The sequence below is a fragment of the Girardinichthys multiradiatus genome, chromosome 21, assembly GCF_021462225.1.
Source record: "Girardinichthys multiradiatus isolate DD_20200921_A chromosome 21, DD_fGirMul_XY1, whole genome shotgun sequence".
Taxonomy (NCBI): domain Eukaryota; kingdom Metazoa; phylum Chordata; class Actinopteri; order Cyprinodontiformes; family Goodeidae; genus Girardinichthys; species Girardinichthys multiradiatus.
Window position 1 is genome coordinate 34,576,895 of NC_061813.1, and position 17,436 is coordinate 34,594,330.

The 17,436-nt window shown below is 40.2% G+C and overlaps 1 protein-coding gene across 4 annotated transcripts in view; it reads left to right on the plus strand.

The window, feature by feature from the left end:
• Positions 1–17,436, plus strand: part of dpp6a (dipeptidyl-peptidase 6a) — a 383,254-nt gene that overhangs the window by 134,075 nt on the left and 231,743 nt on the right. The window lies entirely within an intron of this gene.

Here is a 17,436-nt window from a genome sequence, read left to right on the forward strand (position 1 = left end):
TCAGTTCGTTTTGGGAATAACATATACAAGTCCTGCAGTGGTCAGACGGATTTTAAGCCATTCTTCTTGCAGGATAGTGACCAGGTCACTATGTGATACTGGTGGAGGAAAACGTTTCCTGACTCGCTCCTCCAAAACACCCCAAAGTGACTCAATAATATTTAGATCTGGTGACTGTGCAGGCCATGGGAGATGTTCAACTTCACTTTCATGTTCATCAAACCAATCTTTCACCAGTCTTGCTGTGTGTATTGGTGCAATGTCATCCTGATACACGGCACCGCCTTCAGGATATAATGTTTGAACCATTGGATGCACATGGTCCTCAAGAATGGTTCGGTAGTCCTTGGCTCATCTAGCACAATATTGGGCCAAGGGAATGCCATGATATGGCAGCCCAAACCATCACTGATCCACCCCGATGCTTCACTCTGGGCATGCAACAGTCTGGGTGGTACGCTTCTTTGGGTCTTCTCCACACCGTAACTCTGCCGGATGTGGGGAAAACAGTAAAGGTGGACTCATCAGAGAACAATACATGTTTCACATTGTCCACAGCCCAAGTTTTGTGCTCCTTGCACCATTGAAACCGACGTTTGGCATTGGCATGAGTGACCAAAGGTTTGGCTATAGCAGCCCAACCATGTATATTGACCCTGTGGAGCTCCCGACGGACAGTTCTGGTGGAAACAGGAGAGTTGAGGTGCACATTTAATTCTGCCGTGATTTGGGCAGCCGTCGTTTTATGTTTTTTGGATACAATCCGGGTTAGCACCCGAACATCCCTTTCAGACAGCTTCCTCTTGCGTCTACAGTTAATCCTGTTGGATGTGGTTCGTCCTTCTTGGTGGTATGCTGACATTACCCTGGATACCGTGGCTCTTGATATGTCACAAAGACTTGCTGTCTTGGTCACAGATGCGCCAGCAAGACGTGCACCAACAATTTGTCCTCTTTTGAACTCTGGTATGTCACCCATAATGTTGTGTGCATTTCAATATTTTGAGCAAAACTGTGCTCTTACCCTGCTAATTGAACCTTCACACTCTGCTCTTACTGGTGCAATGTGCAATCAATGAAGACTGGCTACCAGGCTGGTCCAATTTAGCCATGAAACCTCCCACACTAAAATGACAGGTGTTTCAGTTTTATTGTCCAACCCCTGTAGTTGGCACAGCTTAGTAACAAACATGCTTGCTCATTGTTAACCAACCAACAATGTATTAATTTTGAAATAGTTCTTTTTTCATTGGCTCAAAATTGTTCTTAGTTATTTAATTCACCTATTTATATCGTGCCTATTGGCAACAAATGTCTGGAGGCACTTCACAAGATAAAAACTCAGTCACAGAAATATTCAAAGTCAATGACATATATTCCAGTTTGATCCTAGTTATTAACAATGCAGTCTAGTTATTCAAATTACTTAAAAAGCTTTCGGAAACCCAACAGATTCCATAGAGCAATAGTGGGCTGTTGCTTGAATTATGTTGTTGACTTTGCCGCAATCCCTCATACTAAGCATGCATGTAGCGACGGTGTAAAGTAAAAACTCCCCTTTAAGTGGAAGAAACCTCCAGCAGAACCAGGCTCAGTGTGAGCAGCCATCTGGCTGGACCGACAGGGGGTTTAGGGAGACAGAGCATTCACACAAAAAAAACAAAAAACACAGAAGCACTGATCCAGGAGTACTTTCTATGTTAAAGAAAAGTAAAAAGGTAATGGCAGTGGTAGCTTCTTTAGTGACTTCATTTAGGAGAGAAACACAGCTAAATAGATAAGCTCTGAGCCAGTTTTCAACACGATAGGATAAAAGGTCGCACATACCGTTAAGTTACTAACCTTTTTACATTTAAAATGGCCTGAATTATTACCTTATGACTAGATATTACACTGTTGGCCATTATCTAGTTATTGGTTGCTACAGTAAACACGTAAAACATGAATTGCATACGCCTGGGCCACCTTTAGCAGCATCTACCGGGTTATCTTCCAGAATAGCCCTGTTTATAGCTCAATGTTTCCATGAACTCTGACTAGCTTCCGTTTTCCGGCTGAAATGAAGCATCCCCACATCATGATGCTGCAACCACCCTGTTTCACTGTGGGGATGGTGTGGAGTTGTTGGTCAAATATGAATCCTGTAGAGCCCACAAGTCATCTGGGACTACAAGTGTGTTCCCAGAAACATAACTATACTAGTGGAGGCAGTGTAGTTTATATGTTCCTATGCTTCTTAGTTCTGGAAAAAACTCATTGAAAAGCCTCTGATGTGTAGAAACTGATGGCTCCTTTTAAACTAGGAATGAAAATATTACTGTAGTTTTCCTGTTAAGGTTGAAGATTGTTTGATCATTTCTAGTTTTTCATTGGCTTTAAATTTGCACTTAAACATTTCTTTGATTGAAGCTTACATTTTTAGTAGTTTTTTGACATATTTGGTGTTTTTAATGTTTTATTCCTTTGTTTTTCTGTTAAGTACTTTGAATTAACCTGTGTATGAATAGCTCACATACAAAAAAACTCTTTAACGTTTATGCCACACGTAGAAGCTTGCTTGAAAACCAAAAGAATCGGTTTTGGTCTTATCTGACCAGGGGACCTTTTGTGTCACCTACAAGGCTGGTGGCAAACTTTAAACAGCGGTTTTATGGATTTTTTCTTGTTGCCCTTCCATAAAGGTCAGATGTGTGGAGTGCACAACTAATAGTTGTCCTTCAATAGATTCTCCCACATGAGCTGTGGATCTCTTCAGCTCCTCCAGAAATACCTTGGGTTTTGTGACTGCTTCTTCAATTAATGTTCTTCTAGTCCAGCTTTCTAGTTTAGCTGGACGGCCATGTCTTGGTAGGTTGGCAGTTGTGCTATACCACTTCCATTGTCAGACGGTGGCTTGAACAGAGCTCCTTGATTTATAACCTGAGCCATCTTTAAACTTCTTCACATCATTATCTGCTGTGTTCTTTGGTCTTCATGATGCTGTTTGTTTGCTGATGTTCTTTAACAAACCTCTGAGACCTTCATAAAACTGCTTTGGGATTAAATCACATATAGGTGTTGTTGACTGATTAGGTGAGTTTTTAATCAAATTGTTTGCATTGCATTTTATTTCAGAGTGAGGAAGATTAAATACAAATACACACCACACTTTTCAGATTTTTATTTCTAAAACAAATTAACCTTCTTCTTAATTATTCATTACTTTATGTGGGTCTATGACAGTGGTGTCCGAATTTTGTGCATCAAAGTTAAAATCACCAAACTAAAAGTTTTTTCCCCTACAAACGCAAGATATCTTTATGGTGATTATTTTCTCTTGATTAGACTAAGGTGCTGTGCGGGTAAACGCTGGCGCGACTGGCTGCTGCTGCTCGCCGTAAATAAACACCGGTAACCTTTGATTATACTCAACTTTTTGAAGCTTTAAAGCATTCTTAGACTATGGTCTAAGCAATCGCTTTCATCTGGACAAAGAAATACTTAATCTGTACTGTCAAGACTGGCGTGTTAGCCTCACGGGTTTTACAACGTCAACCTCTGCTTACCTGTCCAAACTGCTGTTGTGATTATGAATCTGAGAATATTATTTAATATTTAATTTTAATATTTTATCAAATAATATTTCGGTCTGTTAAGGGTTGTCCTGTGAATACCGGCCCAGTAAGGCGATGGTATTAGGACAAAATAGAAAAGTGTGAGACGAGCTCTGACATTATTGAACAGCATAAACTCTGCACACATATGGAATGAATTCACACAATTTCTTAAAATACAATAATTTATTAACAATAATAAGTCAACTCAAAGTCAAACATATTTCAATCAACAAACTCTTTACTATGCTAAAACAATCCAACTAAACTACCAAGCAGAATTAAAGAATAGGGAAGACTAATGGGCTATGTACAATATCAACAAGTTAATTAAAGATGGTTGGAAATTAGGACCAAAAGAGTGATGCAACATTACCATTCAATGTTATTTATGTTTGAGAACCAAGGATTATCTTGAAGAATCTGGAAATGAAGTTAAGTTAGTCTGGGAACCAACTTAGGAAATAATCAGCAACATTTAGACAACCCTTCACAATGCAAGATCAGATAAAATATTATTTTAATGAAATAATATTTTAAAGAATGATCTGCTGAATAAAACCAACCTTCTGGATGACTAATTCTCAACGGTGTCTAATTAACTGCCTTCATTTATTCAAATAATATTTGAAGAAATATTATTAAGGGAATATTTTGGAAACAAGCCAAATCTTTCTGGAGAAATGGGGCTTAATGATGTTTACTTAGTTATCAAATCTAGTAAATGATTTTCAGGGACTATTATTCACTAGCTTGAAAACTAACAACCTTCTGGTAAATACTCTTTAGTAGCAAGCACGTGTTCTTACCGGTTAGCAGTTGAGCTAACAAAGAAGCGGATAGCTTAGCACCAGAAACAAACACATACATTTAAAATACCAGGGTTAATATAAGGGTTAAAATGCATAAGCGCTGACAACGCGTTATGAGCAATCTTCTGTGTTTAAAATCACCCTTCAAGTAAAGTTTGACTTAACTTAAAAACACACAAACACAGAACACAAACAGGGCACGTGTGCTGCAGATAGCCTGCTAGCACTAAGATAGCCGAGTTTCACAAAAACAAAACCAAACTTCATAAATGAAAACGTTCAGATTATCATCATCCTAACTGTTAATCTGCCCAAACCTAATCTCTGACCATGGTGAGGAAATGTTGTCGAAGGGGCGATGAAGTTTGAAAAAGGTATCCACAGTGAACAAAGGGTTAGCTTCCCGCTAACCTCCTCAGCTTCTCACGATCAGAAGGTGCGTTCGTTCTGTGAACAAAAGGGTTAGCTCCGGAGCTGTAGCTGGGCAGCCCGTCCTGTCCGCTGCGGTCTCTGCTGTCTTCCTTCCAGACTGGGAGACCGCGTCTTTGCAGGGGCTTCTCTCGAACACTGTTTGCGTCTGCGGGTGCTCATAGAGACAGTCAAGCAATGCTTGTACCTTAATTACCCCCGTTCATGAATGAATCTACCGGATACACAGACAGTATTCATTCGTAGTTAACTTTGCATATGATCGATGATCGTGTGACATCCTTGGATCCAATTGAAGAGTTTATGTCTGTTTGCCAGCAAAGAGACATCAGCGCGCTTTCCTCCCCTATCCAGTCCCTCTGGAAAGCCGTGTGGAAGAGGGCGGATGTAGCAACAGCTTTGCTTTTATTCGGGTAGTGGCGTCACAGAAAGTCCGCAGTTACCCCGTTTCCTGGCTGTGCCGGAAGAAGGTTAATGCACTTTATTTTGAAAATTCCAGAAATGTTTGTACCAGAGTTTAATGTTGAAATCCATGGCTGTGGGTCCCAACACTGCCCTGTGGTTTTTATCTACAATGATCACCGGAAAGATACATATCTGGTCGGTGTTTCTCTGGGCATTTCTGGCATTCATTCATCAACCTGTGACGGGTCTGCTCCAGTACTCTGCTGCTGAGCTCCTTTGGTTGCATTTCCACCTGTCTGCACCTCTGCCGGCTTCACTACTACATCAATCGGATATAACATTTCTGCCACGCCAGAGATATATTCACCGTGGGTCTCGTCGGAATGTCCAGGAAGACTCCTCGAAGGCAATAAAATCCATCTGGTCCACTTCTCGCCGCCCTCAACGTAAGACTGGCCGGATTGCTGGCCACAGTGTGCTAGCCGGCTTAGCTAGGTCGGCTAACACCTGCGACAACTCCATCGTCAACTTTGGTCTGCCCAACATCCGCTCACTCACAAACAAGGGTCATCTCATAAGGATCTCATCACGGACCGTATGTTTGACTTCCTCTGCTTAACTGAAACCTGGCAACAACCCAATGACTTTTCTCAACTCAATGATTCTACCCCTCCAGGGTTTGTTTACATCTGCCAACCACGGGTCACCAGCCGGGGAGGAGGTCTCGCCATAATTCATAATGAGAAGTGGAAAGTCTCGCCGTTGACTGTTCCTACTTTCTCCTCTTTTGAATCAACCGTGTGCAAACTGTCTGGATCTACTCCCACCATCATTACAGTTATCTATCGCCCTCCAAAACCAAACAGCGAATTTTTAAATGACTTTGCTACTCTGCTCACTCACCTCTCCACTCTTTCTTCAAATAACATTGTTCTGGGTGATTTTAATATTCATATGGACAATATTAATAACCCTCTCACCAGAGACCTCATGTGTTGTCTTGAAGGCTTTGGACTCCAGCAGTACACTGACATTCCCACTCACTCTAAGGGTCACATTTTGGATTTAATCTGCTGCTCTGGTGTCTCCCCTTTTGATCGTACTGCTGATGAACTACCTATAACAGACAATTTTCTCCTCTCATTTAATGTCAGACTCTCTCTGTCCATCACTAAACTTCCCCGTATCATTTCCTTCCACAAAATTAAGGACATCAACTTAGATTCCCTCTCCGCTAATATTAACTCCAAATTGGACATTCATAATGTAACCACCCTTGACAAACTGGTATCACACTACAATATTGGTCTTCGTTCTGTACTCGATTCCCTGGCTCCGCTAAAAACTAGATCTGTCTCATTCTCCCGTTCTGCCCCCTGGTTTACGTCTGAACTTCGACTCATGAAGGCCAAAGGACGGCAACTTGAGCGGCTTCAAAAGAAAACTGGACTTTCTGTTCATAAAGACATGTACAAAAACCACATACTGCACTACAAGGACTGTATTACCCAAACAAAATCCAATTACTACACTGATATAATCTGCTCTAATGAAGGAAATTTAAAGTCACTATTCTCATTATATAAGTATATTACTCAAGCCCCAGACTTTTTTCCTCCTCATCTGTACTCAACTAACTTTTGTAACACACGCATGTCTTTCTTTAATGACAAAATCCAGAAAATTCACCATCATCTTCGTTTTCAACCAACTTCCAATGTTACCTCTGAACTCTCTCCTCCCGCTTATTTCTTTTCTTTCTTTCATCTCCCTTCCATCCCAGAAATATCAGATATCATCCAGAAGCTTAAACCATCCACCTGTCAGTTAGACCCTCTCCCCTCAGTGCTAGTTAAAGCCTGTCTTCCCTCATTGGTTTCTATCATTTCTACTATTATAAATTCCTCTCTTTCCACTGGAACTGTTCCTGCTTCATTCAAAACTGCAGTGATCAGTCCTACTCTGAAAAAACCTGGTGCAGATCCCACTAACTTCAATAATCTTCGACCAATTTCTAATCTACCCTTCATCTCCAAAATTCTAGGAAAAGTAGTAGCAACTCAACTTCACACATACTCATCTCATAATAACCTGTATGAACAGTTCCAATCTGGTTTCCCATAGTACAGAAACTTCTCTCATAAAAGTCACTAATGACCTCCTCGTGGCAGCTGACTCAGGCTTACTTTCTATCCTTATCCTCCTTGACCTAAGTGCAGCATTTGACACCATTTGTCACGCCACCCTCCTCAATAGACTCTCCTCCATTGGTATTACTCACACCCTTCTAAAGTGGTTTAAATCATATCTCTCCCATCGCTCTCAATTTATTCAGCTAAAAGCATTTTCTTCTCAGCCTTCTTCTGTCATTTCCGGTGTGCCCCAAGGCTCTGTCCTGGGTCCCCTTCTTTTCATAATCTACCTCCTCCCCCTTGGCCATATCTTTCGGAAACACTATATTAGTTTCCACTGTTACGCGGATGATACCCCGCTCTATTTTTGCTGCAAACCCATTCCCAACATTCGTCTACCTCCCTTACTGACTGTATGGCTGAAATAAAATCATGGTTTTCCACCAATCTACTCAAATTAAACAGTGAAAAACTGAGGTTCCCCTAATAGGCACAAAAACCACATTATCCAAAACAAACGGTTTTTCCATTGATATTGACAAGTGCTCTGTTTCTCCTTCGCCTCAGGTAAAGATTTTGGGTGTCATCCTCGACAGTACTCTCTTTCCAATGTCACATCAATAACATGACCCGGTCCGCTTATTTTCATCTGCGAAATATCAGTTGTCTTCGCCCCTCCCTCACTTCACATACTACTGCCATCCTCGTTCATAGCCTTGTCACTTCCCGTGATTACTGCAATTCCCTCCTGTTCGGTCTTCCACACAAATCTCTTCATAAGCTTCAACTAGTTCACAACTCAGCTGCCCGTATCATCTCTAGAACCCATTCCTTCCATCACATCCCTCCTGTTCTGTCAGAGCTCCACTGGCTCCCCATCAAGTTCCGTATAGACTTTAAAATCATTCTTCTCACTTTCAAGGCTGTCCATAATCTCGCTCCACCTTATCTATCCCATCTTCTCAACGTTGCTACTCCCTCTCGCACTCTCAGATCGTCCTCGTCTATTCACCCTCTGCCCGTCTCACCACCATGGGGGGTAGAACTTTCAGCCGCTCTGCTCCTTGGCTCTGGAACTCTCTACCGACTGATTTAAGGAACATAAATTCACTTTCTCAATTCAAATCTTCACCAAAGACTCACTTGTTTAGGACTGCCTTCTGCACTTGATTATTTCGCACTGTTACATTTTAACTGCTTGATCGCTGTGTTTATATTTTTATGAAATTTTTTATTTGTTCTTGTTTTTAATATTGATTTGTATTCATTGTAAGGTGACCTTGAGTGCCAGAAAGGCGCCTGTTAAATAAAATGTATTATTTGTTATTATTACCTACTCAGCAATAAATTAAATGCATGCAAAGTAGAAGAGAACATTATTGCAGGTCTGAAAAAAAGGTCTCAGATGTCACCTTAAAAGGTACAAAGTATTTTTTATTTTTTTATTCTGGAAATATTTTTAGTATAGTCCCAACAACAAAAATGACAACTCTTTAAAAACACTTGCTATATTTAGCTCATTGTAATGAATGGGTGTGGCTAAGTCTGTTTTTGAGTAAAAAGCTGCTGGATCACTGCAGCTGTACTTAGTATGACATTAAAATTAAAGCAAGAAATCATGGCTGATTAAAGAAAATACTTTATTGCACTAATCATTTTCCAAGATGGTAGAAATATTTGTCAGTGAAAATCTTGTTCTAAAAATAATACAAAAAGTGTCCTGCTGCATTAGCTCCCTTTGCTGGAGGGTTAAATTTGTACCATTCTTGAACTGCGTTCAGGGACCACACAGAATTATTCCAAAAGCTGCAAGTTTGAGAATATGATCAACAATATGGGACAATATCATCTATGCCCTCACATTTCAGTTGAAATCTCTACCAGTAAATTAAAAGAGGACAACATAAGATAATTCCTGCATGGTGTGTTGATATTTATCTCTTAAGTAGAGCTTCCAGAATAGAAATAATAGTATTTATTAAAGCTGAAGCACTACATCTCTACCACACTCATCATTTCTCCTCCAAACCCTGTTTTGTAGAAAACAGAAAAGCTGGGGCTCAGTGGATGCACTCCAGACGATAGATATTTCTGAAAAAGGCTATTCATCAATAACAAGGTGTTGTTATGTGTCTCACTGACGTCTGCAACTCTCCCAACTGGTGCTGCTAGTCCTCTCTGCGTTGGCGCTTCCAGTCTGGCAGCTAGCTGACGATAACAGATGGCGGGCATTAATAACTTCATCTCAGCGTAAAATGAATTCATATCCGGCCTCTTCACGAGCCGTTTTAACCGTGAGGAGAGGCAGGCAACAGGAGGAGGAGGAGGAGGAGGAAGAAGAGGGGGGATCCAATTGAAGAATTTCTTCTGCGGGTTTTAGGCGAAACTCCTCTCCCTCCCCTTATCCATCTCCCTGACTCGTCCGCGCGTTGATACACAAATGCACACCCAAAGAAGCAGAAGCCTTAAGAGAGCTTCACTTTTATGGGTCAGAAAACTAGAGTGCTGATTTAGTCATTATTAATGACTGGACGCGGTGTTACTGAGACTGGGGAAGAAAAACAGCACTGAGGCAAATAACTCTGGGACTGGTCGAACTGTAAAAATAAGAAAAATTTAAAAAGCATGAGGTTTGTGTGTAGAAGGATGAGAAATGCATCTTGAAAAGGAGGATTAGTCCTGTTTGCCTTGGGGGCAGTTAGTTTAGCTGTTTCAGGTTTGCATCAGTCCGTCTGTGGTCAGCATGCATATTGATGTGTTTTTAATGTTTTAAGAACGGATATTCAGTCCAGATTTATTCAATTTGATGTAAATTCCAGCATGCTGTGGCTAAAACCGAGCATATGGAGCTTAGAAAAGCAAAAGGTTCGGCTATTTATAATTTTTCTTGACAGATGGTTGTCTTTAATATCTGTGAAATTGCTCACAAGACTGTATGTGCATGGCAGCATGTCAGTATCTCCAAGACAAACCTGCACCAGTTGAAGTGCTCCTTATGCACCACTAGAGGCTGTCCTGTTCCTGTCGCACAGCGAGGCAAGCCCCTCTTAAAGCCGAGGGCTGAATCATATATCCTTCTGAAAGGAGGGTCTGCAGGGACTCAAGGCCAGTCGTACAAAGTGAGGTTAAATCAATGATATAGAGGATGAGGAATGATGAAAGGAAAGAGCCGAGACAGAGGGACACGGAGGCAGTAAGAGGCTGGATTTTTGCCTTAAAGGCGAAGGGGCCAGCAGAGGGAGGCTCCTGATCAAAACCAAAGCCGGTTAACTGAATGGTACATGATTATAATACAAGATACCATTTCCAGAAGACAAAGGATGTAACCCAGCACACGCAGACATCAGTGACCTGATACATTCAACTAAACTGAATCAAACAATGATGGTAATATGTAAGATTGTATCAGCAGTCAAGCTGGTATTGATCCTCCAACTATGGATTTTTGTGTAGATGGAAAATGAATATATATTAACACAAATGTTTTGGCTGCCATTGCAACTCAAGGCTCATCCTAATGATTAGTAGATAAAAGGCAGCTGTAACTGATGGCCCTGCAGTAAAGGGAAAAACACAACATTTATGTCTCTATTTGTCAGACATACGTAATAACTTATTTTAAAAGCTAAAGTTCTGTCGCTGCAGTCATCTTAGTTTATTTATAATAGTAGTCAACAGAGTGAAGTTTCTCAGCTTAGTTTGACAAGTTTAGTTTCAGGACGTAAAATATTTGATTGGTTTATTTTAGAAATGATAAAAGATTTGCGTGCAGGATGGAACTGGAATTAGGATTGACGGATTAGGACTCTTCTGCAGTAACATTGGCACTGCAAAGTCCCTAGTAACACCAAAAGACTAAAATCATTGGTCTGACTTTTTAATATATGAGAACTGGATAAAGCTTCAGTTACAAGCCCCTTCAATGCTTTGGTAAGCTTGGGATGGACTTGTGATGGAAAAAGCTAATAACCTGTACAATAATCTGCAGTCATTATGTACAGGTCCTTCTCAAAATATTAGCATATTGTGATAAAGTTCATTATTTTCCATAATGTCATGATGAAAATTTAACATTCATATATTTTAGATTCATTGCACACTAACTGAAATATTTCAGGTCTTTTATTGTCTTAATACGGATGATTGTGGCATACAGCTCATGAAAACCCAAAATTCCTATTTCATAAAATTAGCATATCATTAAAAGGGTCTCTAAACGAGCTATGAACCTAATCATCTGAATCAACGAGTTAACTCTAAACACCTGCAAAAGATTCCTGAGGCCTTTAAAACTCCCAGCCTGGTTCATCACTCAAAACCCCAATCATGGGTAAGACTGCCGACCTGACTGCTGTCCAGAAGGCCACTATGACACCCTCAAGCAAGAGGGTAAGACACAGAAAGAAATTTCTGAATTAATAGGCTGTTCCCAGAGTGCTGTATCAAGGCACCTCAGTGGGAAGTCTGTGGGAAGGAAAACGTGTGGCAGAAAACGCTGCACAACGAGAAGAGGTGACCGGACCCTGAGGAAGATTGTGGAGAAGGGCCGATTCCAGACCTTGGGGGACCTGCGGAAGCAGTGGACTGACTCTGGCGTGTGCAGGAAATGGGCTGCAGGTGGCGCATACCCCAGGTCAAGCCACGTTTGAACCAGAAACAGCGGCAGAAGCGCCTGACCTGGGCTACAGAGAAGCAGAACTGGACTGTTGCTCAGTGGTCCAAAGTACTTTTTTCGGATGAAAGCAAATTCTGCATGTCATTCGGAAATCAAGGTGCCAGAGTCTGGAGGAAGACTGGTGAGAAGGAAATGCCAAAATGCCAGAAGTCCAGTGTCAAGTACCCACAGTCAGTGATGGTCTGGGGTGCCGTGTCAGCTGCTGGTGTTGGTCCACTGTGTTTTATCAAGGGCAGGGTCAATGCAGCTAGCTATCAGGAGATTTTGGAGCACTTCATGCTTCCATCTGCTGACAAGCTTTATGGAGATGAAGATTTCATTTTTCAGCACGACCTGGCACCTGCTCACAGTGCCAAAACCACTGGTAAATGGTTTACTGACCATGGTATCACTGTGCTCCATTGGCCTGCCAACTCTCCTGACCTGAACCCCATAGAGAATCTGTGGGATATTGTGAATTTAACGTTGAGAGACTCAAGACCCAACACTCTGAATGAGCTAAAGGCCGCTATTGAAGCATCCTGGGCCTCCATAAGACCTCAGCAGTGCCACAGCCTGATTGCCTCCATGCTACGCCGCATTGAAGCAGTCATTTCTGCCAAAGGATTCCCGACCAAGTATTGAGTCTATAACTGTACATAATTATTTGAAGGTTGATGTTTTTTGTATTAAAAACACTTTTCTTTTATTGGTCGGATGAAATATGCTAATTTTGTGAGATAGGAATTTTGGGTTTTCATGAGCTGTATGCCAAAATCATCCGTATTAAGACAATAAAAGACCTGAAATATTTCAGTTAGTGTGCAATGAATCTAAAATATATGAATGTTAAATTTTCATCATGACATTATGGAAAATAATGAACTTTATCACAATATGCTAATATTTTGAGAAGGACCTGTATTTTAGTGTCTCGGTAGATAAAGGCGAGTCTGGTGGTGAAGGGCTTTTTAGTCTGGGTGATGTAAATCTTCTCCATTTAACAGGCACTTACATACTCTGCAAAGAGCCAGAAAGGTATACTTTCCTGTATTACAAATTCAGGAAATGAGATTCACATCGACAGCTGCGTTTTAGTGCGGATGCTCAGATAATGTTACACAAGTCAAAGTTCTTTTCAGAATACAACTTCTCCTGCATTTTATGCCAAAATAGAAATGGGTTTAGAACTTAAACTCCTGTTTAATTAATACATTCCTGCATGATATAAATGGGTGGATATGTTTTTAATAAAATCTTTTGGTTTTTTTTACCCAGTGAAAAAGTCCACTAACTTCTAGTTTTTTTCCTTAACTGTTTATCAACCAGATCAGCCTTGATTTTGATTTGACTCTTGATGATCTGCAAGGTTGTAGAGAAAAGTGGGAGGTTGCAGACTGGGGTTTGATGGTTTAATGTTTATGCCAGTGAGAGTGCAGAAATCATTGCCATGTCTGTGATTAGAACATGCAACAATGTTTTCAGACCACCCAAACCCTATTTTAGACCTCACACCACTCATTAGTCCAGATATCTTTGTGCAACCTGACCCCTAAGATTTGGACATTCAGCTTAATTGCAGATATTATGTCTGGCCCAAGTGCTTGAGATGAAGGCAACTAAATACTGGAGGGATATAATGATGCTTATAAAAACTGTTTTCTTTTCAGTATGCAGACTGTGCAAACACCTTTACTTGGAGGGCAGACTTTCCCTGCAGGTAATGACACATGTGCACAGCAAGACACCCACAACCCCACAAAACACACATTTCTCCTGCCCTCTTAAAGTTGTTTCTTTCAAATTTTGCTTTTCTTCCTCAGTAATTCTGCTGGTTCTTTCTGGCTTTTAACCGCTCCAAACATCAATTACTGAAATCTTTGAGGGGCGGGCAAAATGTTTATCTTTGATGTCAGAGTGGTCGAGGGGGCTACAGTTTTTCCTCTCAGCTAAGCGGTGGGTTAGGAGAATAAAATGGCACCTCTCTGATAGCTGTTTTTGGTGCCGAGTTGAATATGTGAGGCTTGCATGCAGTTATTGTGCATTATCAATGCAAGGCTCTTGCAAAAGAAAATGTTGAGGTGCCATTGATACTTTAACTGTCATTGCAGAAGAGTGGAAAGCACTTGAGGAGGAGAAATAGCAGATCTCTGGAGTTGTATTTTGTATTATCTATCTGGCCAAGATTTTTCTAATTTTAGTGTAATTTATTATCCTTTATTTCCTTTTTTTTACTTCATATTCATTGTACCCAATCTTTCAATTTGTTTTTATGGGACTTTTTTTTTTGTTCTTTTCAGAAATCACACAACATAAACACTAAGATGGGACAGTTTTTCTCAGGACTGATATTGAGCGTCACACAAAAAACACATGAAGTTCAGAGGCTGTCACGTGTTGCACATGTGATGACAACAAAATACACACTTAATGATATTTAAGCTTCCTCCAATGTAGCATTTTCCCACATGCGTTTCACATGTTACGATATGATTTAAACATGTGAGAAAACATATACAAAAATATTTCACATGTGCTATGTTTTTCCTGGATTTGGCATGTTGCAACATACTATAATTTCCACATGTGAAACATGTAGAAAAATCAATATGTGAAACAAATCTGTGAAAACTTTAGACATGCAAACGGTTGTCATGTTACTACATCATGTAATTCAAATATGAAATACATGTGGAAAAAGTTGTACATGTCAAACGTTTTCCATGCGTTTCACATGTTCCAATGCTATATAATTTCTACATGTATAAAAATGTGGGAAAAACCTCCACATGTGAAATGTTTTCTCACATGTAAAATAGATGGCCTCAAACATATTTATTAAAATATTTTTTTACATATTTCACATATCTCACAAGTGATTTATTTTAAATACAAAATTTCACATGTGACTTCACACGCTACATGTATTCACCAGATTTTGAACCATTTATGAAATCCATGTTTCTGTTCCCATAATGAAGGTAACTGGACTAAAATTCAACTCTGTTGTAATAGCATAGACCCATAATTCTGCCATTTTTCAGTAACATTTTCAGCAGCTTGCTGTTTTGTAAAAGTTCAAGCTCACATGCAGCGTTTGCTAACAAGATCCTATTTTGTCCCGGTTTGTTTTCAGACTTCCTTACAAAATAGAATTGCTCTTTTTTTCCTTTTCCATTGACCTGTGCAGAGCTCCTGAATAGAACCAGGAGCCCTGATCATCAGCAGCACACATTCCTTCTTCCTCTGAACTATTTCCCTTTTTTTTCCCCCACCTCTTCTCATCACTCACCTTTGCCGACTCATTGTTCCGTTCAATGGCGCCAGCCAACTGAAGCGTGACATTACATCTGCGAGCTCGCCTTTTGTCCGAGACACCGGCTTGGGTCATGGCTGCGTATTCCAGGCTGAAATGAGTCGTATTGACCAAAATGTCTTTGTTCAGACCTTGTTATGCTGGACTGCTGCCTTGTTCTTCAGCCACCTTTCCACCTAAAGGTCTTATTTTGTTCATCTATTCAAGGAATACACTTAAGTAAAGGAAGAAAAAGTGGGAATACATGTGCACCATATGTCTATAAACAACTTTTATAGTGAATAGTAACTGCCAAAGCAGGTTACTAGGTGTTTTACAATGATAAATGTTCGAGTATCTGATTGATTTTGATGAAGTTCATTGTGATGGGGTTCTGTCATGACTTGGGCAAAAATGAAAGCCAATGCCGGAGTTCGCTTAGATGTTGTTTGTTGTGCTCATCTTCAAGTAGAAAAAAATGAAACAACTGTGCAAAGTACTTACAATGGACATCCAGGCAGGGAAAAAGAGACAAAAACAGCAGTACCTTCATAGCCGCTCAGAGAGTCCATCACCTCCAGTGTGACCTGCAGCGAGTCTAAAACTCAGACTGATTCCCTGTGGCGCTGAGCCCTCTTTTATAGCATTAGGCTCCGCCCACAAGGTGCATAAACAAAAATAATCCCTAAACCATTACATCTAACTCAGTTAGACTCTTCTCAAAGTAAATATACAAAACATAAATACAATAAAAAAGAAACCTGCAACCAAATTATATATAGAAATATATAGAGAAATGGGGAAAGAAGGAAGCACAAACATGGTTACAATGAAACAGCCTGCCAAAGACAGTCTATAAGTTGTGGAACAATGTTCATTTAAGCTGTCCTGAATGTGCAGAAAATACCTAATTTAAAAGCGGACACGCTGATTCATATTGGCATCTTACAGGTTCCCACCAAACAGTCATTAAATCAACATGAGGTATCAGTCCTGACGAGGTTTGCCAGGCATCAAAGTGGATTGTGTGGGTTTTGGCCTCTTTCTCCCTCTTTACCCATTCGGTTCTCTTGTAAAACTTGAGTGAGGCGTTATCTGTTCTTGTGGTAGACGGGAAGTTCTGATCATAACTTTAACTGAAATGATATCTCAAACATTCTGTACATGCAGTTGGTTTATATTTGTTTGAATAATTGCCTGGAAACACTAAAAGCTAACAAACTTCTCATCGGAATGGTAAATAATAACTGCCTCATCAAGCACCCAATTCCTTTTATGGGACCTTAATGTTTTTAATACTTTGTCAATTCGGTTAAATCATTAAAATACTAATATCACTTTAAAAAGTTGGTTAGACCATTTCATTTTGATAGTCTCCATCTTATTTGTGTAAAAAAAAAAAGGATAAAACTAAACTTTTTCTGATAGTTGATCATTTGGTGCCAAAATGTTTGTAAATAATCTAGATGATTCTGCCCAAATATCAGAGTTTTCTAACTTCTTCACGCTGGTTTTATGGGATTTCTTTCCTCTAATGAAAGCTTATAGTTTCTATAAAATTGGCTTTATGTAAGGAGCCTAAAGTGCCTAATTGACTACATAAATGCATACAGATGACTTGCAGATTACACTCCTAGAGCATACAGGGTAGTTTCAGGGACTATGCTGTACTAATCAGAATCAGAATCAGCTTTATTGCCAAGTTCATACATACAAACAAGGAATTTGACTCCGGTACACTTTGCTCTTTTGTTCTGTTTTTGCATTACAGAATATACAAATTTACAATTTACAATGTACAATATACACATATATAAATAAAAAGGTGCATTTGCACCATCTATATGCTGTTGTTTTGTACTCTATTGAATGTTCAACAGAGAAACAGCCTGGGGGAAGAAACTGTCTCTGTGGCGGCTTGTTTTAGTGAACAGTTCTCTGTAGCGGCGGCATGAAGGTAAAGCTCTAAACAGTTTATGTGCAGGGTGTGTGGGGTCTGCAGAGATTTTAGCAGCTCTTTTTCTGACCCTTGACCTGTATAAGTCCTGGATGGAGGGAAGGTCAGCCCTGATTATTCTCTCTGCAGTCCTGATTATTCGTTGCAGTCTGGACCCGT